At 40.6% G+C, this 27572-nt stretch overlaps 1 protein-coding gene across 3 annotated transcripts in view; it reads left to right on the top strand.

The window, feature by feature from the left end:
• The window catches only part of itga7 (integrin, alpha 7), a 53425-nt gene that overhangs the window by 2132 nt on the left and 23721 nt on the right, over positions 1-27572 (top strand). The gene's annotated exons all lie outside the window — the stretch shown is intronic.

Genomic DNA, 27572 nt, shown 5'->3' with positions numbered 1-27572 from the left:
AAGTAAAATGTGTGCATTTATTAATAATTTCACCACTTTGAAAGTAAAAAAGTCTGAATTCTTTGGATATTTTTTTTCCACTGTTGCTAACCAATGAGTATCAATGAGAGTATGCATGCAGAAGAGTCTAATGAAGAAAATTTATGATTAAAAAGGCGCTAGAAATAGTGTCGGCGCCACAGTGTCGGAGTGACGCTCCCATTGGTGCGTTCGGGACTTAGGTCTCTCACCAGTGGTTCCCATATTTTACCACACAGGTTAGTGGAGAGCCATATACACCCATCAAAAGAGTATGGCTCCCAATCCATAGGTTGGATCTTGGCAGCAAGGTTTGATGACGCTCCATGTGACGCAAAAATCTCTAGAGTCAGCAAAACAAGATTGCCTTCAAACGAATATGCTCTTTATGACATATGTATATCATATTTGATACTTTGTCATTGGGGTTTCATGTGTGGGATAAAGTGTATCTGTTCTGTCACATTTTTGTACCAAATCATTGTTAGGACATCTGTTATTTAACTATGTGGAGGGGTTGCATGTGCACTGTGCATTTAGCTGATCGATTGAATGGGTAGGGTTGGGTATATGCCTAGTAGGTACTCGGACGTTTGGTCGCCGGCCGTTTGGTCGCCGGACGTTTGGTCGCCGGACGTTTGGTCGCCGGACGTTTGGTCGCCCGGACGTTTGACAACATGAGAGAGAGTTTACTGTTGAAACCAGCTCTCAAAATTATATTCATGAGAGAGAGTTTAATATCTAAATATCTACTGTTGAAATCAGCTTTCAAAATTATATTCACTCGGGCGACCAAACGTCCGGCGACCAAACTTCCGGTCACGTGCCTAGTATATGAGATGAATCAGGAGATGGAAGGTTATTTTCTTGAAAGTGTCATAATATAAACATAAGTTCACATATACTTAGACTGAAATCAGGTTCGCAATTAGATCCCCATTTCAGACATATAATTATGAAAAATGAAAAATTGTCATCTGCTAATCCTGGCAGAACACATTTTTTGTCATGACGTCACACGTGATCACTGTTCAGCCCCAAAGTTCCCTTTCTACATTTTCTAATTAAAATTATAATTACAGGCAAGTCTACTCTATCTTTGTAATATAAATAAATCTTACGCTGTATGAATAACAACTGGTGGATACCCTGGTTAATTGGACCATCATCCATGTAGGAGGAGACCATTCACTATACATATCCCGAGCAAAAGTAGAGGCATTCATTCATTTTCTGCACCACTTATCCTCACAGTGGTCGCATGGGGTGCTGGAGCCTATCCCAACTGAGTTGGGGCACCAAGTGGGGGACACCCTGAATAATTGGTGGCCAGCCAATCGCAGGGTGCAAGGAGACGGACAATCATTCACGCTCACACTCATACCTAAGGGCAATTTACAGTGTTCAACTAGCCTACCATGCATGTTTTGGGGATGTTGGAGAAAACTGGAGGACCCGGAGATAACCCACGCGAGCCCGGGGATCTGGGTACGAATCCAAGACCCCAGAACTGTGAGGCCATGGCAAAAGTAGATGAAAAAGTTAATTTTTTTCCACTATAATGTATTTTCTAGACCAATTAGGTGAACACGTAATATTTTTCCACAACATCAATTCAGTCTGCCTCAATTTCAATAAAATCTCTACAAAAATTGATTTTTGGTTGTCAAACTGAGTTGAGAAAAATCTCAACACAGCAGTAAATTGTATTTAGTTTATAAATCAATGCATGTAAACACATTAATTATATATATACCTCCATTATTAACTACTGACTGCTCACTTTAGCCATGCCACAGTCATGATGTCGCCTGCTCAGACCATTACTGAAATCACTATCTAATGACTATGAAAAAAAATACGCTATAAATTCCATGAGTATGCCTGTACCTTATTTTTAAGATGTGACTCTCAGCCAAAAGTGTCCTATTGCTTCCCTGCAGGAGGACCTGAGGAGACAGGAAAGTGGTGGCATGGATGATGTGTAACGTAGCTGGTCGTAACATCACTCCTAGGCTATGTATGGATGACTCACTGATATTTTTAGCAAAAATATTGTTGGGAATGCTTGACTGCTTGTATTTCCTGGTTGACCACAAGGCACACAATGGAATGAAGACTTCAAAATATCAGAACAATTAAAATGATTTATTTGTTCACTAAAACAAATGGAATGCATAGTTTTAACACAACAACAACACAGCATTGCTGAAATCTTTTTTCAATCATCGGTCTAAAACTGGCCCCCAGGGGTGGGCAGTAATATATTGTGCTACACTGACAGGATGTTCAAAATAGGCCTTCATTGGGATTTCAACATTGAAGTGTTGTGCACAGCTTAAATAGTTTGGCAAAGGCTGCTTTAAGACAGTTAAGGTACAATATCTAAGAGAAAAAATAATAGCAATTTCAATGCAAACATATCAAAGGTATACATGGGACATAATGGGCCCATTTACCAGAAATCAGGAAATCAGTATAACAACCTCAGCAGTAGCTCGATGGGCTTCATCTTGAAAGCGCACTTTATTATTCACAAAACAAATATAGGGAAACTGACTCTCCTGTATGAATAATACATTTCCATTAAGCAGTTCAGATGACAGGTTCTAAAAAGAACAATGATGAGGCATCCTGCCCCAATGTGTTGTAATCAGATGCTGGAGTGACTCACTGACTGTTGAATGTGGTCAGGCTTTGTTGGGAATCTTGCCTGAGGTCACACTGGACTCAACTTAGTGATAGTCATATATGATAAAAAATGCTTTGAAGTTCTCTATTCATATCTGTATAACAGAAACTGATAGGTTTATTATTAATACACTTTAATCAAAACAGGGAGACATCATTAACATACTCTGGTAACAACTTGCAAGGAAAATCACTCCCGACTCGCCTTCGTCCAAGATGATTCTAAAGAAACGGCATCTTCCTCTGTCAATTTAGTCGGCGCATAATCAAAACATTTGAGGTAATCTGATTCAAACAATTGCATAAGCTAACTGAATAACACCATTAAGGTAAAAAAAACCTGCCACATCAATCTCATATTAGATCGGAACCAAAAACAACTGCGTAAGAATTTGCACAAGTAAGCATACAAAGTGACCCGAGCGGATCGGAAACCAAAACAACTGCGTAAGAATTTGCACAAATAAGCATAATAATTTCTTTATAAGGTAAACAGAGCGACAGTATTTTTTAAACAATAATGTGAGTATTTTCGGAAGTTGATTCGATTATCGCCATCTGCCGGAATCCAAGTCCAAGCAATTTAAGAGTCCCTCGTAGATCTTCATTGCCAACTCAGATCAACAGTCTCGGCCTGGAACATGGTGTCCTGTTCGGTCAATAGTCCTGAAAACAATTAACTGGCCTCGAAAGCAGCTGTGGGGGGAAGTGTCCTCGAGCTTACTCGTTCCCAACATAAAGTATAGCACAAATTAAATTATGACTTCATTACCTATTAAATGCTTAATGAACATATATAGTAACATCCCAGAATAAACCCAACAGAAACTAACACTGTTGTATAATGTTTGGGTGAAAACAGGGAACCCAAATCTTTTCATACCAGAGTTTTTGTGTTCCTGAGTACGGCCAAACTTTTTCTACTGCTGTTATTATGATGAAATGCATTTTCACACCACAGCAAACCAATTTTATATGGCCTGATTTGGTGGTGCTTCTCAAGAAGACAGTACTACGTACTAAGAAGTTGCTTGGCTAAAACTTTAGTTTATGTTGCATATTTATTTAAGTTGTAATTTTTTTATTGACTACATACAAGCATTCACACATGGACAATGAAGATGTATCCACAGAATCAATTCCTACTACAAACCAAAACAGTAGCAAAGAATATTAGCAATCACCAAAATCCCAAGAGAAATAACATAAAATCCACCAATCCTTTAAAGAGCATGTAATAGTGGCGGCCCTCAAATACAGCTGCATTTCATACAATTATCACACCATGAAAAAGTGAAATATTTTTTGTTTGTAACTTCAAATATGCGCTCTAAATATCTTTGATCGCCGTCCCATTCAAAAGTTAAGTGTGTTCCTGCCCTAAGTATGGTAAATATAGTTAAACATGTACTTTGTAGTTATATATTTTTGGTGACTAGTAGTCAAATTTAGTCTTATAGTGAAAAAAAGACGAAATGTAGTGTACTCACATGATTGGTACTTTGTCAACCTCCGTTCTCTGAAGTATAAAATTACCTGCCGTATTCAGACACAGCGCAAGCTAATACTATACAAAACTTGTGATGAGGTTGGATGCCAGTAAAGCTATGTCTACTGCCCGAGTCAATTGAACCGTCACATTGTATTCAAACATGAACGTGTATGTATCAGGTTACACTTAGTCTTCAAAGAAGTACGTATTACAAGCTGTTTATTCGTGGGAAATTATGCTATCTCGTCCACATGCACATACACTATTGAGCCATTTTTTATTTTTTGGGATGGTTCCTTCCATGGAAAAAGGTCTCAATTGGATCTTGCCCAGATTGAGCTGTCTTACATATATTCATAGTGGATATATCAATCTGGTGTGGCAGGTCAGTGCATACCAGAGCATTACCAGACTTTAGCACATGTCTAAAAGGGGTTACGGTATAGATTGAATTATTCTCAAAAGTTTGCCAAAACTGTGCTAGGGAGCAATTTTGTACCAATGCTTCATTTGTGGAGCCAAAGCAAGGGGATGTTTTGATTGCAAAAAATGTGACGCATTACGGTGTCAAATACTAGTGATCTCACATTTGTCAGAATAAGATCTCATCTCATCTGATTTGCATTTTAATCTCTCTCATCTCATTTTCTGAACCACTTTATCCTCACTAGGGTCGCGGGGGGTGCTGGAGCCTATCTCAGTTGACTTCAGGCCAGAGGCGGCAGACACCCTGAATTGGTGGCCAGCCAATTGCAGGGCACAAGGAGACAAACAACCATTCACACTCACACTCATACCTAGGGGCAATTTAGAGTGTCCAATCAGCCCACTATGCATGTCTTTGGAATGTGGGAGGAGACCGGAGTACCCAGAGAAAACTCACGCAGGCCCGGGGAGAACATGCAAACTCCACACAGGTGGACCGACCTTGATTTGAACCCAGGTCTCTCATTGTGAGGCCGACGCGATAACCACTCAGCCGCCCGGCTGCCCCGTCAGAATAAGATTTCAACAAAAATAGACAAATGTACAGCGGCCTTTAGGACACCTTGTACATAGTCCATTGGGATACAGTAGATATATATTTTCAAGACAGCAGTGCTTACTGAAGCTCTGTCTGACACTTCAACAGCCACCCCAAAAACCTTGTAGCAATGTAAAAAAAGAGTAAATTGGTGAGCGGCCTGGTGGAGCGAGTGGTTAGCGCGTCGGCCTCACATCTCTGGGGTGCTGGGTTAAGATCCAGGTCACGTCCACCTGTGTGGAGTTTGCATGTTCTCCCCTGGCCTGCGTGGGCTTCCTCTGGGCACTCCGGTTTCCTCCCACATTCCAAAAACATGCATGTTAGGCTGATTGGACACTCTAAATTGCCCCTAGGTATGGGTGTGAGTGTGCATGGTTGTCTGTCTCCTTGTGCCCTGCTATCGGCTGGCCACCGATTCAGGGTGTCCCCCGCCTCTGGCCCGGAGTCAGCTGGGATAGGCTCCAGCACCCCCCGTGACCCTAATGAGGATAAAGCGGTTCAGAAAATGAGATGAGAAATTGGTCGAGCAGTTAGTACAGCCCTCTAGTTCAAAGACTAGGGTTCAAACCTGGACTCCAGCCTTCATGTGTGCGCATTTTTCGGGTTTTCCTGCCACATCCCAAACATACAACAATTGAATTAATTCAATACTCCAACTGTACTCATACCTAGATATGAGCGTGTGATTGAATGCATGTTTGTTTCCTTGTTTAATGTAAAACAATGTTGTGTTTTCCCCGTACTACCCAAAGTTAGTAGAAATAGGGTTTAGCACCCTCAGAAGCCTTGTGAGCATAAGCGGCTTGGAAGATGAATTAATTAATGAAATAGTTGTGCACTCTCTACAAGTGAAACCTATCAAATCACTTGCATTGTTTTTCAGTGCTGCGTGCATCTGGCTAATTACGGTTCGATCTGTTGTGGCATTATTTGCACAAAGAGAGGTTGTAAAAATCAAAGCAGCTTTGTGAGAGACGGACATCAGCAGAATGGATCTTGAAGCCCACGCTAATGCCCAACTGTTGCCGCAATCAACCATTGCACTGTCTTTGTGCAGCGTCGCACACAATCTTCTCATAGTGTGAGCACAAGTGCTGGCTTCTTTTACTTGGCCTTGGTGAAGGTCTGTTGGGGTCTTGGAGTAATTTAACAATCTTGGCTGCTGGTGCCAGACAGACGACAGGGACATTTCAGTTAGAGTTATGTGTGCATCTGCTATTTATACTGAGATGACAAGTGCTTCTACTTATAACTGAGCACATGGCAAAGACAGGAAACTCCCTGAGTTCAAGCCCCCGGCTGCCAATCTGAACAGCAAATTTGGCATTGTACTTCATCAGGTATTCAACCCAGAGAAGCACTCCAAGAAAACAAGAAAACAAAAAAAACAAAACAATTTAGCATGTTGTTTCCCATCATTAACTACCATAATTATTTGAACTTGGCTTGTCCATTGGTTGGTTGTACATAGTACGTACACTGCCAGAAAAAAAGGTCAGACTAATATTTTGTTGGATTGCTTTTAGCTTTAATACCAGCACACAGTCACTGTGGCATTCTTCAATAAGCTATTGCAGTGTCACAAGATTTATTTTCATATATTCTTGAATTTATTTTTTACCAATCACCAATCACCACTAAGTCGGCCCGGCGGATGAGTGGTTAGCATGTCGGTCTCACAGTGGGAGACCTGGGTTCAAATCCAGGATATTCTGCATATTCTCCCCGGGCCTGCGTGGGTTTTCTCCAGGTACTCCAGTTTCCTCCCACATTCCAAAGACATGCACGGTTGGTTGATTGGACACTCTAAATTGCCCCTATGTATGAGTTTGAGCGTGAATGGTTATTTGTCTCCTTGTGCCCTGTGATTGGCTGGCCCGAAGTCAGCTGGGATGGGTTCCAGCACCCCCTGTGACCCTAGTGAGGATAAAGCGGTTCAGAAAATGAGATGAGATGAGACGAGTCATCTTGCATTGATGATTCTTGATTCAGACCGCTGCGCAAGGACTTCTCCAGCACATTCCAAATATTTTCAAGGGCTCAACGGTGGCCAATCTAGGTGCTGTTTCTGACCTGACCAACTGCAGCAACCTCAGATCATAACACCACTCCCATAGGTCTGTTCAAGAGGCATCATTCCTGGGTGGGCGCATCACTTCATCTCCATCTGCCCATCACTTTGGAATAGGGTAAATCTGGACTCATTAAACCACACAACATTCTTCTATTGCTTCAAAAATCTTTGATTTGCTAGGGAGTATTAGGATTGTACTTTAGATAAACATAAAATAAATGTAGTACATGGAAAATAAATATAGAACGAACAATTTCACTTTTTCCAGTTTAGGGTGCAATTTGCCTTTTGCACGAGGTCAACTGGGATAGCTGATCAGGATAAGGTGTGTTGAAAATGAAAAAACGAAGGAATTTCACTTTGAAATAGAAAATTAGGATGTAAATCAGTCTATTTCATTTGAAGTTGCAAAAAAAATTGCTATTGCAAATATCAGATTATTTGTTTTGTGTGTAAAAGAGGGTGGACCCAATCGCAGGTAAAAAGGCAGGTGGTCTACTCAAAAGGGTTTAATAAAGAGACCAAAAACAAGGTGCAAACAATATTAGGGAATTCAAAAATACAAATATGAACCAATAGCTGGAGCATCAAACATGCTTGGAAACACCTAACACTGATGTGACAAGGAAGCCACAAGAAATGAACAAACAAAGTGGACCAAAATACACAGACATGGAGAACAGGTGAATGACACTCAAGACAGCAGATACGCTGAGACACATAGGTGAGGCGACAATACGTGAAAGCAATGGACAATCACAACGACAAGTTACACAGCGGGAAAAAGCCGACTAAATCAACCCCAACTCCAAAATACCACAAACTTAACATCTTTAAGGTCATGATTTTGACCAAGGAGTAATATACACCCTGAACTATTTAGCCGCCAATTGGAGAGTGCTCGTAGACAATCAACAACTCACAGTGAATTTACAAATAACATGCATTACACGCGTTGGCCACCAAAATGCTTTGCTTCTGTATACATTTCTGAAAGTCTTGCAACTGAAATATTAAATAAGTGTTGCATGCATTTTCCTGCCTCAGTTTTGAGTGCAAAGTGTCAAATGGCTGTTTTGTCTCTGTGGGTGTCAAAGAAGTCTATTGTGCTTCACATTCATCCTCTAAGCCCTTCCGGTCAGCTTTTGTATGCGAGAAGTGATTTCAGCTTGGTAACATCTCAGCACCATGAATTATTGTGTAGGTGACAGCTGGTTATAAATTGTTGTTGACGTGTTAGAGAAATGTGACTGGTACGTGGGGATACAGAATACTCAGAAAGGTACAGCTGCCATGCTCTAAAAACACATTTTACCTGTACTAGTTTTGTGTTTATTAAATACATAAATGGCATTGCTTTTTCTGGAATGTAATTTTGGGGCTCGTTTTTTGGTCATATTTATTAAATATTCTAGCCATGGTTAATACTTAGATGTGAGACTGCCTGGGAATACCAGGTGTTCTAAGATTTGGGCGCCCCGGCGGCTTGACTGGTTATCATGTCAGCGTCACAGCTCTGGCGTTCAGATCCGGGTCAGTCCACCTGTGTGGAGTTTGCATGTTCTCCCAGGGCCTGCGTGTTTTTTTTCCGGGTACTCCGTTTTCCTCCCACATTCCAAAAACATGCATGCTAGGCTGATTGCCCCTAGGTTTGAGAGTGGGAGTGAATGGTTGTCTGTCTCCTCATGCCCTGCGATCGGTTGGCCACCGGTTCAGGGCGTGTGCGGTCAATTGGTTGCCGGTCTTTTGGTTGCCGTCTTTTGGTCGCCCGGACCGCGACAATGGGCAACCAAAAGACCGGCGACCAAAAGACCGACGACCAAAAGACCGGCGACAAAACAAGGTAAAACAACACGGTCTACGCATCAATAAAAGCTGAGCCGACGTGTGAGTGTATAAGAGTTTGCATGTACATGCGTTGTCCCTTTAAGAAGCTACGTCAGTCAGGGTCTTAACAAGTTCTCCAACAAAAAACAATAAAAGTCCGTGAAATTTGGAGCTTTTCTTTAGCCTAATAACTATTAGGGCATTAAGTATGACTAAATAGTAATTCGCAGTTTGTATTTAGGGAATTTGAGCAACAATTTAAATGGTAATTATCAATAACCTTCCGGGCGACCAAAAGACCGGCGACCAAAAGACCGGCGACCAAAAGATCGGCGACCAAAAGACCGGCGACCAATTGACCGTGTACCGGTTCAGGGTGTCCCCCGCCTCTGGCCCAAAGTCAGCTGGGATAGGCTGGAGTACTGGACGTAAACAAGCATGACAGAAACCGAGATAAACAGGACTGGACATACCAGAACCGGACACGGCTGACAAGGACACAGGGTCGAAATAGACAGATATAGTGTGCCGAGACAAATAGAAACACCCAGGTCACACGAGGTAACCAAACAGGAAAGACAGCAGGCGAAACGAATGGACATCAGAACAGAACAGAACATGACATCTTCTTACAGTTACAACCAGCCCTCTAAAATAAAAGAAAATACTAATGCTACAAATGCTTTCACAAGTGGCATTTCCATTCATTTCAATAGAAAATATGTTTTGAAATGAGGTTTTGAGTTTTAAGCACTGTTATGGATCATAGCAAACATTTTTCATAAAAATCTGATCAGAGAATTGTACATCCTGTCTGTGTTCACAGTGAAGGTCAATTTTGATACTGTATTTTTTTCCCATATTTTCATGCAGTGTGAAAAGATCAATTCTGTTCTTTTTTTAATCCATCATGTGCTTGAGAAAATAACTTTACCTTCTCAATACTACATGCGAAGCTATCAGGTTAAGAAACTGTGTACTCGGGTAGTAGATAAGTACAAAAGTGTGCCGAAGACACGCGCGTCACTTCATCAATGTTTTTGCAATATGAAAGTTTAAAATAAATTGAATTTGACCAAAAAAATCCAAATTAGCCACCACACACTGCAATTTGAAGGTAGCCTCATATCGTTTTACAGTTCATATTTGCCTTTTAAAGGAAACCATAACTACAATGTAGCTGGTGATAAGAATGAGTTTGACATCCCTGCCTACGACCTTTAAATCTGAGTCATTATGTCCTTGCACCATTTCTTCACACACAAAATGGACCAGTTGCTTTGCATCACAAAAGCACAATAAAAGACCCCCGCGGCCCCTATACACACAAATTTTCCCTTCCTCCATCTTGGTGTTTGACAACAGCTCCCCCGACTCCCAAACTCAATTCATGTTCTGTCTACTTTTATTGTTAAATCTACTGCAGGCCATTCATGTGAAAATCTTGGCAGCACATTCAGATCCCCAATTTTTCCCCACTCCTTGCCTAAGGATTTATGGGACTTGTGGCATTATTACAGCACGTGTTACTGCTGTCTATTTAGTGCTTTCGCATTTCTCCGCCGGTTTACCCTGAACCTGACGCTTGACGAGAAACATTGGTGCCAGGCAGGCCTAAAAGCTTTCAGGAATATTAGTGAAGTGCGAGAGGGACAATATGCATCGTCAGCTGAAAAACCAGTAGTACTTTAATTGTACTGAGTGCAGGAAAGCATGGAATTCTTTCGATGTGGATATAATCAGGCACATGATAGTTTGGTCTTGTTATGTCATCAAGGTTGCTTCAGGAGAAAAGATGTTGATCTGGGCAGCCACATCCCCAAAAGGGAACTCTGGGGTTAAAAATCATGTCCGGAGTTACCTATCTGTTTGCAGTTATCGATCAGATGATAGCATCGCCATATACCACTTATCCTCACAAGGTCACAGGGTTCAGTCAACTACGGGTACCAGGCAGGGAACACCCTGAATTGGTGGCCAATCATTCATGCTCACACTCATACCTAGGGGCAAGTGTACAACCAGCCAACCATGCAGGTTTTTTGGACGTGGGACGAAACCGGAGTACCCGTAGAAAACCCATGCAAGCCCGGGGAGAACATGGAGCGACCTGGATTTGAACCCATACCTAGGGGCAATTCAGAGTGTCCAATCCGCCTACTATGCATGTCTTTGGAATGTGGGAGGATACCGGGGTACCCAGAGAATAGCCACGCAGGCTCAGGGAGAACATGCAAACTCCACACTGGTGGACCGACCTGGATTTGAACCTAGGACCCCAGAGCTGTGAGGCCAACATGCTAACCACTCAAGCCGCCGGAACGCCATATATAGCAGCAACTAAGAATAGTATATATATTTTAATGTCATGACAATGTAATCTTTTTTTTACTTATTCACTTAGTTTACAAAAACTGATTTACCAATGACTGAATTGTTTGTGCTATCTTAATTGTTGGGCATCATTTGATTTTTGTTTTGTTTTGTCTAATATCATAGAAAATAACCATTGGAAAATATGTTCAAATCGTTTTGCCTTCACAAGTTACAAAATTGTTGCCAATGTGGAGGATTTGTTAAATATCAACCATCATTTTCAGGTTCTTCTTCCGGAACCAATTAATTTCATAAGTAGAAGTACCACTGTACTTTGGGGATTTTATTTTACAAGTCCAAACATTGGGCTTTAATTGTGGCAAACTTTGCTTAAGAATATTTTGCTCCTTTACGGCCAAAAACTTAACAATGTTTCGGTGTCAATAATTATATCATCAGTGTCCTGAGAATGGTCATTTGCGTATTGATCAAAAGAGGGGCTATTTTGTAAATTGAGGGGGTATATGGCTTGAGGATTGGGTCATTTGCATCATATGCGGCCCAAAAAATAAAGGCACACTTTACAGCATTGTACAACATAGAGTAAGGGCTTGGAGCCAACTGCCATTATGTTAATAATAAGAACAAGAACATATTGATGGGTTTTAAATCAGCCAAAGGAAAAAAAATGGTCTCATTTTGAACATATACTATTTTTCTTCTACTTTTAATGTTCCTGAAAGGTACTTGGCAGTTTTTCACAATGCAATGATCCCCACTTGTTTACAGTTCATTGTAGAAGTTTACCAATTTGTATTTTACATTACCGTCCGGATGTTCAATAATTGAAAAAAAAGAAAGAATCACCAATTTGGGCTTAATTTTCCTAAAGTAAAAAAAAGCCCCCTGAAATGATCCGCTTCAAATGTCAATTATGCTGCAACTACAGCGTTCAGTCTACATCCGGACCATTAAACACTGAGGGAATTCACAGTTTGTCAAATGTTTTTTAATCATCTACCGAAACTAATTATTGCATTGAGTCAGCTCCCATGACAGTGAATCGCAGAATCCCAGAGGGGCTTTTTCATGGTCTGCCAGCTGTCTCTGTCTTTCTCTTTCCCATTTTATTATGCATTAGCCATGCCCTATGTCTTTGGCTCATTGTTAAACACATACTGATTCATAACACTTAATTCTCAGCTGTTACTTTCTGTAGCAAAATTTTACCGAAAATAACTATTTGAAAGATGATGGGGGTTGTATGGAGCCTTTTTTCTTTTCCTGTCATCTCTGTATATGTGTCTGGGTAAAGATTCAGGTATCTAACTGCATCCCTCCATATGCTTTTCTTTGCAAGTGTGTTAGCACATCTGACCTGGATGAACAGTATTTAACATTTTAAACCTCTTAAGAAAACAATTGTAAAATATGGATTAGTTTATTGTTGACTTTTTATCAAGTGGAATATGAATTAATCTATCACTTTGTCATTGGCCTTCTAATAGTATAGTGGTTCACTCACCTGACTTTGGGGCGGGCTCGATTCCCTGGTGGTGGTATGATTGTGAATTTGAATGGTCGTCTGTCTCTATTTGTGCCCCATGGCTGACTGGCGACCAGTCGAGGATGTAGTCCAGGGGTGGCCAGGTTCGGTCCTCGAGAACCCCTATTCGGTCTGTTTTCCATATCTCTCCCTCCACCAACACACCTGAATCAAATAATCTGGATCAGTATCAAGCTTCTGGACAGCTTGCTGATGAGTTTCTTACGTATTTGATTCAGGTGTGGTAGAGGAGGGAGATATGGAAAACAGACTGGAAAGGGACACTCGAGGACCGGACTTGGCCACCCCTGATGTAGTCCTCCTTTTGCCCCAAGTTTTCTGGGATAGGCCCCAGCAACCCCCGCAACCCTTCCGAGAATAGGCGATATGGCTGAAGAATATATGCATGAACAATATAATTGGCAAAAAATGAACAAACATGTTGTGTTGTAGGTGGCCCGGTGGAATGGTAGACTGATTGGACACTCTAAATTGCCCCTAGGTATGTGTGTTTCTGTGAATGGTTGTCCATCTCATTGCCTGGTATGTGGCAGGGATAGGCTCCAGCACCCCCCACCCCCATCCCATTCCATAAGCGTTATGAAAAATGACAATGTTTTGTTGTTCTAAATATTTTTAATATAAATACAAAACATTGGATAACTTACTACACCAAACCTACTGCTCTCTCTCACTAAAGTGTATGGATACTGGTTTATTAATGTGAAACGCTCCTTGAAATGTTGAGGGTGCAACTAGTGTTTTCATCTCTCATTTCATTTTCTGAACCGCTTTATCCTTATTAGGGTTGCGGTGGGTGCTAGAGCTAATCCCAGCTGTCTGTCTCCAGGTCAGAGGCGGGGGACACCCTGAATTGGTAGCCGGCCGATCGCAGGGCAACTAGTGTTAATAACCATTATTGGTGACTTTCAGATTTTTAAAGGGAAGACTTTGAAAACCACGTTGGTGGTTGTACAATTAAATCAATTTCTTTTAATCTAGTGGATGGTTATCTATCTATTTCTGTCATATATCGAAATCCTTAATAGACTTTTAGGAACAGAAAAAGTGTACGGCCTAAAAAATGGACTGGTTACCACTTAAAACAGGGCTCACACACTGTATAAACAATTACTCACACTCAACTTCACACTAATGAGGTGCTAAACATAGACATCGCTCTATCTCCATCATTAGTATTAGACCTCTTGACAAATGGGACAAATTCCGGTGGTCAGGTTCAGGTATTATCCTAAGCCATTACAGTCAAAGGCAGAGGGTAAAAAACAAAACAAACACACAAAAATAGAATCTTTTGATGTATCATGATGTTTTTCCCCCCAAATTATTCATCATTCTGTCCATCAGACACAACTGATTAACATGCACAGTGATGTTTGTCAGTCCGTCATTGGCAGTCGACCATACACAACTCTCTTGGGTACAACCATATAACTGGATGTCCATGTCATGAGGAGGGATGGACCCAATTGCAGGGAAACAAGGGCCAGGCCGAGTGACGGTAATTCAAAAAGGTTTAATTAACTTGACCAAAAACAAAGTGCAAATGAAAAACTAGAGAAGACAAAATGTAAAATTCAAAGACATGGCTTGGAAGGGACATGGCAGTACTCACATATTAAATTGACAGCAATTTGACGCAACCTGACAGCAACTAGACATAACCTGACAATAATGCAACAAGAACTGAACTAACCAAGGGAACTTAAATACACTTAACTGGGTTATCTAGACATAGGGAACAGACATACCTGCATGTCTGTCTCTTTTTAACAAAAAACTGTAGCATATTAAAAAAGTCTTTACAGCCTTTTAAAACTGAGATATGACTAAATGTTATCCACTGGGTCATTAAATTTGAAATGTTTAAAATATGTACAGTAATATAAGGACAGGTCTTCTTTTATTCATTAATTTTCTAAACTGCTTATTCTAACAAGGGTCGAGGGTGGCACTGGAGCCTGTCCCAGCCAAGTATGGGCACCAGGTGAGGGACACCCTGAATTGGTGGCTCACTCCTAGGGCCAATTCAGAGAGTTCATCCAGTCTACGGCCCGGCGGCTTGAGGGATTAGCACGTCGGCTTCACAGCTCTGGGATCCTGGGTTCAAATCCAGGTCAGTCCACCTGTGGGGAGTTTGCAAGTTCTCCCTGGGTTCTCTGGTTTCCTCCCACATTCCAAAAAAACATGCATGGTAGGCAGATTGGACACTGTAAATTGCCCCTAGGTGTGAGTGTGAGCATGAATGGTTGTCCGCCACCTCGTGCCCTGCGATCGGGTGGCCACCGATCCAGGGTGTCCCCTGCCTCTGGCCTGGAATCAGATGGGATAGGCTCCAGCACCACCCATAACCCTAGTGAGGATAAAGCTGTTCAGAAAATGAATGAAAATAACTCATTTTAATCTTCCTTGATATACTGTGTAACTGTCTGTGAGAAGCAACACACTTGTACTATAAAACTTGTAGTCCATCCAGCTGTCTCATGGTCAGATGTAACTCACTTTCCAAAGTAACACAAACACACTGATAAATCACTTAATAGCTGCCTCCCTCTCCATTGAAAAAACAAATCACCGATATACAGCTCAAAATTCAGTCCTTTCATCATAATCTATTCTCTGACATAGTAACTTGATGTCCATCCATCAGAAGTAGCTTACTGATCATTTCTATAGTAGCTATAAATTACTTTCATTTAGTACCTAGAATCCTGCTTAAATTTTTGTATGTCCATCAAAAACAAACAAAAAAATACCCTTATGTGTATTGTTTTTGCATTGAATTTGAGGAGAATATCATCAAGGGCCATGCAAAAAAAACATGAAAATAACATTGATTAGCAGATTTGTGTATACAAGTGCATGAGATATTGAAATTTGTAATCTGTAGAATGCAGAGATGTGACCCCCTGAATTTTATGGGGGCAGGGTGGGATTGTACAAATGAATGGGGGAGGGGTGGGGTCAGATGGTGGTGAGGTGGCCGAGGGTTGGGGTCAATGAACATTGTGGGAATGAGGGAAGTGCATCAAGTTGCTGTTGCGTTAGCAGTGTTCAACCACAAGTACTTTGTAAATGAAATTCTTCAAAGGAAAAAAACACCTTTTTACAACTACAGTAATACCTTGACATGCGAGTGTCCCAAAATACGAGAAATTTGAAAAACGAGGAACATTCCGAGCAAATTTTTGCCTTGAGAGTTTGAGATACGATCATACCAGATGGTTCCCGATGCGGCCGTCCGGGTGGCGAGAGGCTGCTTATGAGAGCAGCATCGCTCTGTCTTTCTCGCCGCATCTCCCTCGCGTCAAGATATGTATGAGCACCGGGCCGAACTGGTTGCATTTTTTTTACTAGAGATAGCGTTTTTTAAAATTTTAAAACAACAAACACTCGGTTCTGACGCATGGAGAAGCAAGGAAGTTCCAATTCAAAAGCAGCTGATGTTTTTCCATTGTAATATCCTGTTTTTGGTGTTTTTTGGAGGGTGGGAACGGACTAATTTGTATTTAGTTCATTTCTATGGGAAAAATGTATTTGAAATACGGGTAAATTGACATACGAGCTCGATCCTGGAACGGATTAAGGTTGTATCTCAAGGTATTACTGTAAATGCTTTCATGGCCAGTTATTGACCTGTGATTGAGAGCTTATCGGTGTCAAATGATTTGTGATGGTCTGGTTTTTATCAAGTTAAGGCCAATTGTATTTGGATAGCAGTGCACTGTCACAATAAAGCCTCCCTGACAAGGCACAGAGTTCTCTCAGTATATATTGTCTCCCAGTGATATAGTGGATATTAACTTTCTAAAGCAGGATGTGTGATACATAGCTAAAAAAGAAACTGTGATTCTCCAAGTGCCCTTGGTCAATTCTGCCAGTGATGAGCAAGTTGTGATGAAAATAAACTAGGTGTGATTAGTAACCGTCAAACAAAATCTGTGTTCCTTTTGTTCTTCTAATAAAAATATATAAAGTATTGGTTTGGGTGAAAATAAATACTTTGTTAACAACCCTGGCTCATTTGAATGAATAACACAAATAATGATTACATGCACTACATTTACTGTAATACGGCTTTAAAAAGGGAGAACATCTTCAAAAATTGAATTGAATTGAGTGCCTATATTGTCATTATACAGTGGTACCTCAACATACGAGTGCCCCGACTTACGAGCAATTTGAGATACGAGTAAAATTTCAGGCAAATATTTATCTTGAGATACGAGACAAATTTTGATATACGAGCATACAGCGGAAGTGAGAGGCTGCTCATAAGAACATCATGGGCACTGTCTCTCTCCCCGCAACTCCCTCCTGTAATGTCTCTACAAGCACTGGGTGGAGCGTTGCATTTTTTTCAGTGTTTTTTTTTCGTTAGACAGTGCGAATGGCGCATCGATCGCTAATACGAGGAGTATATACTACTTCTCGTTGGCAAGTGGCCGTGCGTTATCCTGTTGTGTGGACATTTGTGTGCATCGTTTTCGGAATATTTTGAAGGGAATAAAGCAAACAACCCTCGATAGGTTGCATCTGAAAGTCAGGGTGGAGGTGGGACAAATAGAGCCAACCCGGGAGAAGAAAGGTATCAAAACCAACATTAGAATTAAGTTTAGTGCAAGGTTAGATTAAATTTATTTTTGAGTGTGTCTGCATCGTAATCCAAGTTCATTTAAATTTATTTATGTTATGTTACGAGCGCGTTGCCGTGCAAAAAGCCCCCCCTCCCTCTCTGTCTGTCTCTCTCCCCGCCGCGAAATCCGTCTAATTTTAGAACTATTAAACACACTTTAGTACTATTAAACCACTAGTTAATTGTTACTTTGTTAATAGATGGCGAACTAGAACAAATAAAAATGTTTTTCCAATCCAATATCGACATACGAGCTCAGTCCCGGAACAAATTAAGCTTGTATCTCGAGGTACCACTGTACAAGTATAATGAGATTTATAGCTTCACCATGAAGACCAAATGAGTTTCTGCATATACGTGACTTGGGGATTCAGAACTCACTTGTTCTCACCTTTGTGCTCATGCTTTCAGCACTTATAATTTCAAAGAGATTTCATGCATTTAGAGGGAAATTATCAGGATTATAAGAAGTAGCTTGAGTTGAGAGCCTGATATATAACCGCATCGCTTGTTATATGTGTGGTGTTATTGAGAGTTTTGTTCTGAACAGTAGAGTTTGTTTTGTTTTTTAACAAACCGAAACAAAACCTCACACAAAGTGTCCGAAATGATATTATAGTATCGTATGGCAATTTAGAGTACATTGGGGCATTGGCAAGGCTGTGTTTTTGTGTGTGCACTCGAGTGTGTAATTCTATTCCTTACATCTTGGGTGCACAAAGACACATACTAAGCCACAAATTGTAGTAAGGCATGTCATGTTGTCATGTGGGTTTACGGAAAGATGAGCTGACAGTTGAAAATTACAATACGACTTTCTGAGTCACAGTTGAACAATGAAGAGCAATGCTGTGCAAAAAGCAGCAGTGCACAAACTGAACAGGATTGTGAATCATTTTAGCGATAGAATCAGACAAATATCCCATCACAAACATATGTATCTTGTAACTTCTAAATTAATTGTTCCTAACTAAGCAGAAAATAAACTGATACTAGCATGGTAACAACGAGCTGGTGAAGCCCCACAAACCTTAGTCTCATAAAGGTATCAGATTAAAAACAATAAAGAAAATTTCCATTATATTTTGTCATATAACATTGAACAAAAGTCTGGTTGGATTGTCAATAAAACTGGCTTGTCTAAAATGGAGACAAAAGCTGATCCTTTAGCCTAACTATTTTTACTTGTCCCATTAACTCTCCCTAGTTACTTTCCGTACTTCTTATCTTACACCCTCTGTGTCTTCATGACTCGCTTCCATGCATCAGCTATGGCTGACAGAAATAGCTGGAATGTAGCCCAACATTCAGTTTTTAAAATAGCCTGCTAGCCAAAGAATCCACACTCCTAATAAGGTAGAGGGTAGTGACTCTCACCCCCTCAAAATATCAGCAACTACTTCAAGGTGAGTAAAAGCTTTTATACTTGCCTTTACGTAGCGACAGGCGAGTCGTGAGAGCTAAGGCAAGTTTGTGAAAATAAGAGAGCCTATACAGAGTTGTACGACAATAAATGCTGTCATTTGAGCTATGTTTTATGTCTAATATGGACTTTGTTGTGTTGTTTACATGATCAGTTTTGACATATCCAGTATCAAGTGTCATGATTTTTGTTAAGGATCTTAAGAATTGACTATCCGGAGTAAAATTTGAATTGAATTCAATTCACTGTTGCGCTGAATTAGTGACAGTTACCAATGATTACTTAAAAACATGCTGACCCTACTACCAATGAGATGTGCTGCACCGAATGAGTAAAAAATAGGCTCACCAATGTTTTAACGAAGTCCTGCTGATGTCACAACCAATCAGTGTTTCTGTATACTACAATGATTGGCAATGATGCCTCTGACAAATTTTAAATGACAGGTCAACAACCTTTCAAACGAAACAGCCATTTGGACTGGTTTCTCACAGAGAAGAAACATGAGCCCAGGTCAGTCCATCTGGTGGAGTTTACATGTTTTCCGTTTCCTTGATTGGCACCAGCACCCCCTGCAACCCTAGTGAGGATAAAGCACTTCAGAAAATGAGATGAGATGAAATAACATTTCATTTATTATTTTGGGTTAGTTTCTTTGTCTGCCAAAGTTTATTGTTGAACAGGCAAGCAAACAAAAGCCTTTTTATTTTTTTTGTAAATCCATGAACTCCTCCATAGAAAACAAAAGTACACTCATTGCAACAAAAACATACAGGAACAGGCAAGTCTCCTGAAAGAATTAGACAATACAGGAAAATGGCATCCCCTGTCTTAGACCACTCAGCAGTGCTACATCCAATTACTGACCCATGTTTAACTAAGAGGTTCTACATCTGATAATGGACTTTAAGATTAACCAGGTTTACATGCATGAGAGGACACAAAAACGATGCCTTGTCCAGTGACTAAGATGTAAAATGTCTTCCAAACAATGTGATTGTGACGATCATGGCAGGACCACACATGATTGAGGCCTTGTTGGCTTCAATTGTCTACCAGACAATCCTACAGTGACAATTGTTACATTTACAGGATGTCATACTGAGGAATGAAGACACATGACAGACAAAGTTATCTAGCAATTATTTTAGGGTTAGCATAGCAACAAATTAACATAACTCAATACATACTACTATTTCCTTACTGCCTTTTGACTGTGTGCACCAGTAAAAGAATCCTGGGGAGAACACAGGTATTTTATTTGTTCCAAAGGGAATTGGGGAGTCCATTTCACTAATTGGAGTAGGAGGAATGGCCCTGATCAAGCCATTCCTTCTCCATCTTTTAGTGTAGGGGATGAGTTCTGTTAGGTATTTCTTAACGGGTGCTTTATCTTCAAAGTCTGTCTCATGATGTTTCTTTAATTCATTGTTTGGTGACCTCTTTGTGTTTCAATGGTGCTGGCCACCTGCTATATGTATCCCTGTGTTTTATGCATGAGTTTGTCTACATTGTCGGCCCAATAAAGCTATCTATGCTATTTTACAAACCTGCCTCAGTTTTTTTTTGTTGGCCACACCCACAATTTTTTGTGAAACCTGTTCGGAGGTCTATCACAGTGATTTACCATATTTATTCGAGTATAACGCGCAATTTTGTACCCAAAAACTGAAGCAAAGTGGTGCGCGTTATACACAAATCCCGGTGAAACACTGCCCTCACCCGGTGAAAAAGTATAACGTAGAATCTGTCTTTTTCCGCCAGGTGGCGACAATCTACCTTCTTTTATAAAAGCCAGCCCTCTCCAAATAGCCTTGGCAAATTTATAGGATGATGATAGGGTTGGATTTAAAAAAAAAAAAAAGTTGCTCCAGGGAAATGAGTCTGCCGAGGGAGCGCTATCCTTGCTTAAGAAGAATGGAATCAATTGTTTGATGAATCTGATGAAGACCAATCAGACTTTGAACATTTTTTTAAATATAATGATGATGGATTAGACTTTATGGATTTAAAATTGTAAATTCCATTTGATAAATGTGCTCATATTGGTAGTACTTTGTTTTACCACGTTTCCATACCATATGCTGTCAATAAATGTTTTGTTATGGTGACACGTGTTCAGCATTTGCCAGTTACCAGTACTGGTGCAATCCTTGGTGCGAGCTGAGAAAAACTACAAAAATGTTTATACCAATTTGTAGTCACAAATTATGGGTGCGCGTTATACACGGGTGCGTGTTATACACTAATAAATACAGTATCTTTGTATCTGTTGGAATAATGATTCAAACCTTTTAAATCATTATTAGTAATATTTAATTAAAAAAGGAAAAACATCTTTCAACAAACTCTGCCTACAACTTGCAAGGAAAATGCGCTGTGACGTCGTCTTAGTCCCCAGTGCATTCTGAATTGCAGTAACTGAATCATTGTATTTAATCGCGACACTCGAAAAACATGGTTATGTAATCAGTACAATAACACCCTCGCTGGTTAGAAAAACAACAGTGTGAGGAATGCTTTCAAGGTAAACAAAGCAAAGCCGTATTTTCAAACAATAATGCGATTATCGCCATCTTCTGCTGGAGTCCCGTCAAAACAGTCCCGTTGTGTTCTGCCGAAAAGCGTGTGTGAAAACAATGTGTCCTCGAGCTGTGGGGCCTTGAGAAGACGATGTGGAGGAAAAGTGTCCATGGTTCCATGAATTGGTTTATAGCCTTATTACTTATTGAAAAATGCTTACAACACATATAGAATATTCATAATAATTCTAACATTCCCTCCTTTTACTATATGTTTGTTATTCATTTTATGACAAATTCAAAATAGAGGGATATCACCGTTGGCTGTTTTAATTTTACCCGCTTAGGCTCTACTCGTTCGGCAGAAAATAAGATCATTTTCGTCCAATCCATCCTCGTAATTACCATGCTCTTGGAATTCACTGTTAGTGTCAGCACTTCAGTAGGAGATATAATTCATGCAATTTGGAATTTGTAGGGGCAATCGCAGTGGTTATAAGTCGGCTCATCAAAGATCTTAAGCAGGGAATAATACAACACCCACATAATGTCAAAATCGTAGCAAAAAGGGCTACCACAAATTAGGCCAAATCATTATTAGTGAGGCCACAAATCTGTCAGCGGACATTATTCTACTCCAGGATGCTTTTTCATCTTGCGGTTTAGGGTCTGCAGGCCATCGTTGGCCCTGGTGTGGGACCCAGTGGGGGGCGTGTTGTTGAGTGCAACATTTTCAAACGTTGCATACGCCCCCTGCTCCTTCAAGAAGCATTTCAACCGCTGCACGATCCTGGAACGCCGTCAGACTAGTGGCTGCCAGTTGTTCCTTTATCGCCACAAATCCCTGTTCAGTATAATTTCCAAGGTTTTGGACATTGTGATGCAGGTAATTTATCCAATCAACATTTTTGTTTGGAGTAATTAAAAGAAAAATATACTCCCAACCTGCTGCGATCTGATTAGCCAACTTATACTCATCCTCGTGGATGCCAATCGCATCAATGTATGTCGGATCACCCTCTCTCCATGCGACGCCGTCGCGAGGGGCCCGCCATCATACCTGATTTCTGTGCGGCCAATTGTATCTCCTCTACTGTAGATGGAAAAACAGACACTGGTAATAGCAGTGAGACCAAGGCCCAAAGTCCTGCTGTCATTTTGGCAGGAGTCGTATAATTTGTTTTGACCCCACCACCACCATAGGTCAGAACGTGGAATCAGGGGTGTAGTCTGTTTTAGGACGTGGGCACACCACGTCACATTTATCGCTCCCAGTGCCGGTCCGTGCCCTGTGAGGACTAAGCAGGTAAAATGATTAAACGCGACATGTGTTGAAAAGTTAGGCTTGTCCTTTGCTGCCGTTGTAACTGGGTAGACATTATTCCATTTCATACATTTTGGGCTTACATCTTTTGTCAATATCAATTCTTTGAAAAACGATACAGTATGTACAGATATTACAGTCTGGCAAAATTCGATTCAATCCAAGATCAATATATGAGTACAGTTCAATGAGCCTTTATGCCACAATAATTGGTATAAATTATTGTAATAAATATTGGTATAATTCTAATTATAAATTATTTCCTCTTTTGTGTAACACTTCTAAACAGAACTTGTAGTATGAGACCTTTATATAACACTAAAAATTTTGCATTATCTCCTTTACACAATCAGGGGTGATTTGCGCGGGTACTACTCTTAAGAGAGGTCGGCCCCCCATACATGTTATACAGGTTTGATACAGGTTTGATACAGGTTTGATTTATAATAGCTGCATTTTCCATCAACAATAACCAATTATTTCTTACCGCCTCCCGTTTGGGAACTCCCCGTTGCAGAAATGAATTCTCTGGTCATCTCAGATTTTAATTTTACTATGGCGGATCCGGGTGTTTCCATCTCCGACGACCTTCTTACCCATGGACTTAGGAAAAACGTCAGACAAAGATTCACAAGTTAATTTGTCAGTCTGAATTATGATTTGTAATGCCCCACCGTATGGGTTAATTTTATCGAAGGCCTGATGGTTTTTTGCACACGTGTGTCATCCAAGCTTGCCAATCTAGACCAGTTTCTGCAACAAGGTTTCCCCAATCTGTTTTAGGATTATGTACCACACATATTCCATGTGTATCCCTTGAAATGGATACGTAGCTTTTGTAGCTTGACATAAGGGGGAATCGCCCGTGTTTTTGCCATATATCTGCATATAGATTGAATATATAACCTCCCCCTTTTTTGAGGCATGAAATTTACCATGACTCAAAATGGCAGCCCTCCCAGATAAGTCTTTTGTTTTTGTTTAGTCCCCCAGGTTCCCAAAATTCCCCATTGCAGAAATCAAAAAATTTCATTTGGCGAAATTCTTTTCTTTTTGTTTCTGTCCTACTCTGCCATCGCCGTCCTTGAAAGGCTTATCAGCGATTTCAGAAATATTCCACCTTGATATTAGAATATTGATATATCTTGGTGGCCAGCCAATTAAAACACAAAAGACAGACACTCATCCACGCTCGCACTCATAATCAAGGAATTTGCCTTGAGTGCTCCCCCAATCATCCACAATTTTGGTTTGTTGGAGTAAAACTGGAGTACCCAGAGAAAACCTACGAATTCTTGAGGACACCAGGAATACTCCACACTCCGGAAGGTCTGGATCCACTCCGCATTAGTAGATCCTCGAACCGCAAGATTGATGCCTGAAGAAACTAGATAATTAATGTATTAGATTCACATGCCACATATCTAAAAATAGAAATTTGTTCAATTGCCACCGCCCCTTACCCCATTCAGTCAGCATGTAGATTGCCATGCGAGTGGCTGTGATTAACTATCTATTCGCCAATAAGGCAATAACGGAAAAGTTGTGACACATTGAAACACACACACACCCCCTTTTTGTATTTTAACCGTTTGTAAAAACTTTATCTCACCCCCTTTCAATGTTATCGAATTTTGCCCATTCTAATCAACCCATCTACTTAAAGCATTTCCCCAAGGTTGATATTTTATAATTTGGAGATGTTATTTTTAAAACATAGACATTATTTCATCACTTGTTTCACACCATGGAAGGCCCTACCTGAATTTAGATTTTTTTGTTTGTTTGTAGATATTCCCCTTTATCTAAGCTTGTTATTGCCCATCGTTATCACCGTAACATTCAGTTGTATTAACCCCATAATTGCAATGCAGTAAGTTTTGGCTAAATTCTTAATTTGTATGCCCCTAAAGCAATAGACAGTAATAACGTCCCAATAGTCATCAATATGACCTACCAAAGCATACGCCCCCTTCAGGTCAAACAAGGAAAGTCTTTTGTGCACCTAAAGACGCTCCATGTTTCTTCTAGGGAAACTATGCCTATCCTTAACCAATTATCTTATCTACCCCAGCCAGGTTCAATTTACCTAACAATTTGGACGAATGCCATGAAATTTCTCATTTCCGCATTGTTAATTTCATGTCTGATTTCTTTAACAACCAAATAACCCTTAATACCTAAGACATAAATTGCACCCCATATTATGTTTACTTAAGATAAGAGCCATTTCTTATAGCTCCCTGTTACCACAAGAAAAATCTACAATAATTAAATTAGTGAAATCCACCTTTTACTAGGCATTTCCTAATTACAATTTTCAATGCTTAATAAAGGACCCACAAATTGTAACCAATATGCCATAATATTGTAAAAAAATCCATTCATTTTTCTTTAACCAGCCAATCTCCTATATTAAAGTAAAAAGAAACCAATAATAACAGTATTATTCCCAATTCCAAAGCCAAACAGATCTTCTATCACCTTGAAAGACATTTCTGATTAAATCCCAAAAATAAATGCGAAGATAATCGCGGAACTCTGCATCCCTTGCAGACCATGTTTTGTTCTTATTCTGAAATGTTTAAACGGAAGCGCGCCCTTACCCGCTGACTGTGACCTTCACGCTCGCTGCAGAAGCAGCTTATCAATGTTGACATTCCTAAGTGCTCTCTTTTCTTTGTGCCCAATCCTTCCCCTCTTGTGCCTCCTGTGAGCAATTATTTTTTAGAGAAGACTAAATTAATAAACTAAATTAATTACTCTCCCGATAACCAACTATATCATCATATCATCATAGTTTGCCAAGACCCCATAATTATAATATGCTGCAAGCACAACTATAACATAGCAAAACCCATTTCTGCCCTCAAGTTTGCTTCAGCACCCCCAAGGCCAATTATTTTAATATTCAGCCGCACCAAAACAGAGCGCTCCCCCCGCAATCAAAGCATTATTCGGCAAGTTTAGAGTCTGACCAAAACGCAGTTTTGGCAACCCCGCTAAACATTTAATTTGCCATTTCTCGTTTTGAGCAGGCCCCCCGACTAGTCATGCCGATTTGCCTTCACTTTTAGAGGCCCTGTTATTTGGGCAATCGCGGGATATATGACCTATTTTCCCACAGATCCAACAGATTTTCTCTCTGTTACCTCGATTTCTGTTGAACTTCCCTGCGTATTTTTTTTTCATTATCCCTGTTAAAAGGTTTACGTTCACATCCCTTATTTTGGTCAAAAATCCCGTCCTCGTTAGAGGGTGCCCCCCCCTTTCTTTTCTTTTTTAACACCTCTTCTGCATGGATCGCCTGATTTACGTATTGTTCAAGCGTGCCCGTAGCCCTGTCTCCCCAATGTTTTTCAACCCATTCCCTAAGCGTATAATTTGAATGAGCATGCAACACATTTTTTAGCTGCTCCTGATAAATGCTGCCCACCGCGTGGTCTTCAGCGAGGCCGCTGTTGGCCTTAAAACAAGCCGTCATCCTTATTTGATATTCTGCAAAAGGCTCACCATCCCTCTGTTTAGCTCTGCTGATCACGGTATAATTAACTTTTGTTTTAAACTTCCCCGTAACCCGATCAATCAGTTCATGCACTCTCAAATTCAAATTACGCCCGTCATGACACAACGGGCCACCATCAGCTTTTGGATTCGAACATCCAAATTTAGTAGGAGCCTGCTCCTTGCCCACATTAGTATCAGCAACTTCGATCATGGGATATTGTTCAATAACACATCACTCATTGGCGGCGCCCCGGCCTGGGGAGATAGTGTTTTCTCCCCATGTCCCCCACGGGCCCTCCCGACCTGGTCATATTTGTCGGAGGGGGCCCTCCTTTTTACCAACAACATATTTCTTCCCCACCGGGCAAGTCTCCCCGTCCTCTTTTCTGTGGAATAACACAGCCTCTGTGTTTCCAGTCCCAACGTTATCAACTGATTTAACCCATGTATCATAAACCAATAATAGGTATCATTATATCCCTCCTGCTCCATTTTGTTAAGATTTCCCCCATGCTTAGCACGTATTTTATCCTGCAGTATCAATATCTTATGCATATTAAGCTGGCCAGCAAATCCATATTTATTTATCCATAAGTTTAGGTGTTTAACCCTTGTAGCGCTTTGATTTTCAACAATCCAATCTGTACACGGCAGACGCATCTTTGGATCGTCAATAGCCGTTTTACTGTCTCCACTACCCATTTTTGGAGTGGATTTGTGTGCCCCCGTAGTACCTTTTTTTTTTTTGTACACGGCAGACGTTTATAGACCACACCGTGTCTACCTGCTAGTGACTAGTATCCGCAGGGTTTTTTAAAATCGCCATCCCCAGGATGCGAGCCTTACTTCTCAAAATAAGGCCTTCGCGTGTGATGCCCTTCACGCACTCGGAACCCGTCAACAATATGCAGCCATCACACGCGGACTCGGCAGAAATGTCGAAAGATGCTTACCAAGAGGATAGTCGTCAACCGATTAGAAAACAGGCGCTGCTGAGAAATAGTCCGGCCTGGAAAAGGGATTCTCGCCGTGCACGGTCACTCCAGATATTAAACCGCAGCGTCTGGATTCCCTATCGGTTTGTTGACCCCGGCTACTCGAAGGACCAAATGTTGGAATAATGATTCAAACCTTTTAAATCATTATTAGTA

This window comes from Stigmatopora argus, chromosome 6, assembly GCF_051989625.1.
Source record: "Stigmatopora argus isolate UIUO_Sarg chromosome 6, RoL_Sarg_1.0, whole genome shotgun sequence".
NCBI lineage: Eukaryota > Metazoa > Chordata > Actinopteri > Syngnathiformes > Syngnathidae > Stigmatopora > Stigmatopora argus.
The sequence above is the reverse complement of the archived record's forward strand: the minus strand, read 5'-3'. Positions and strand labels throughout refer to the sequence as shown.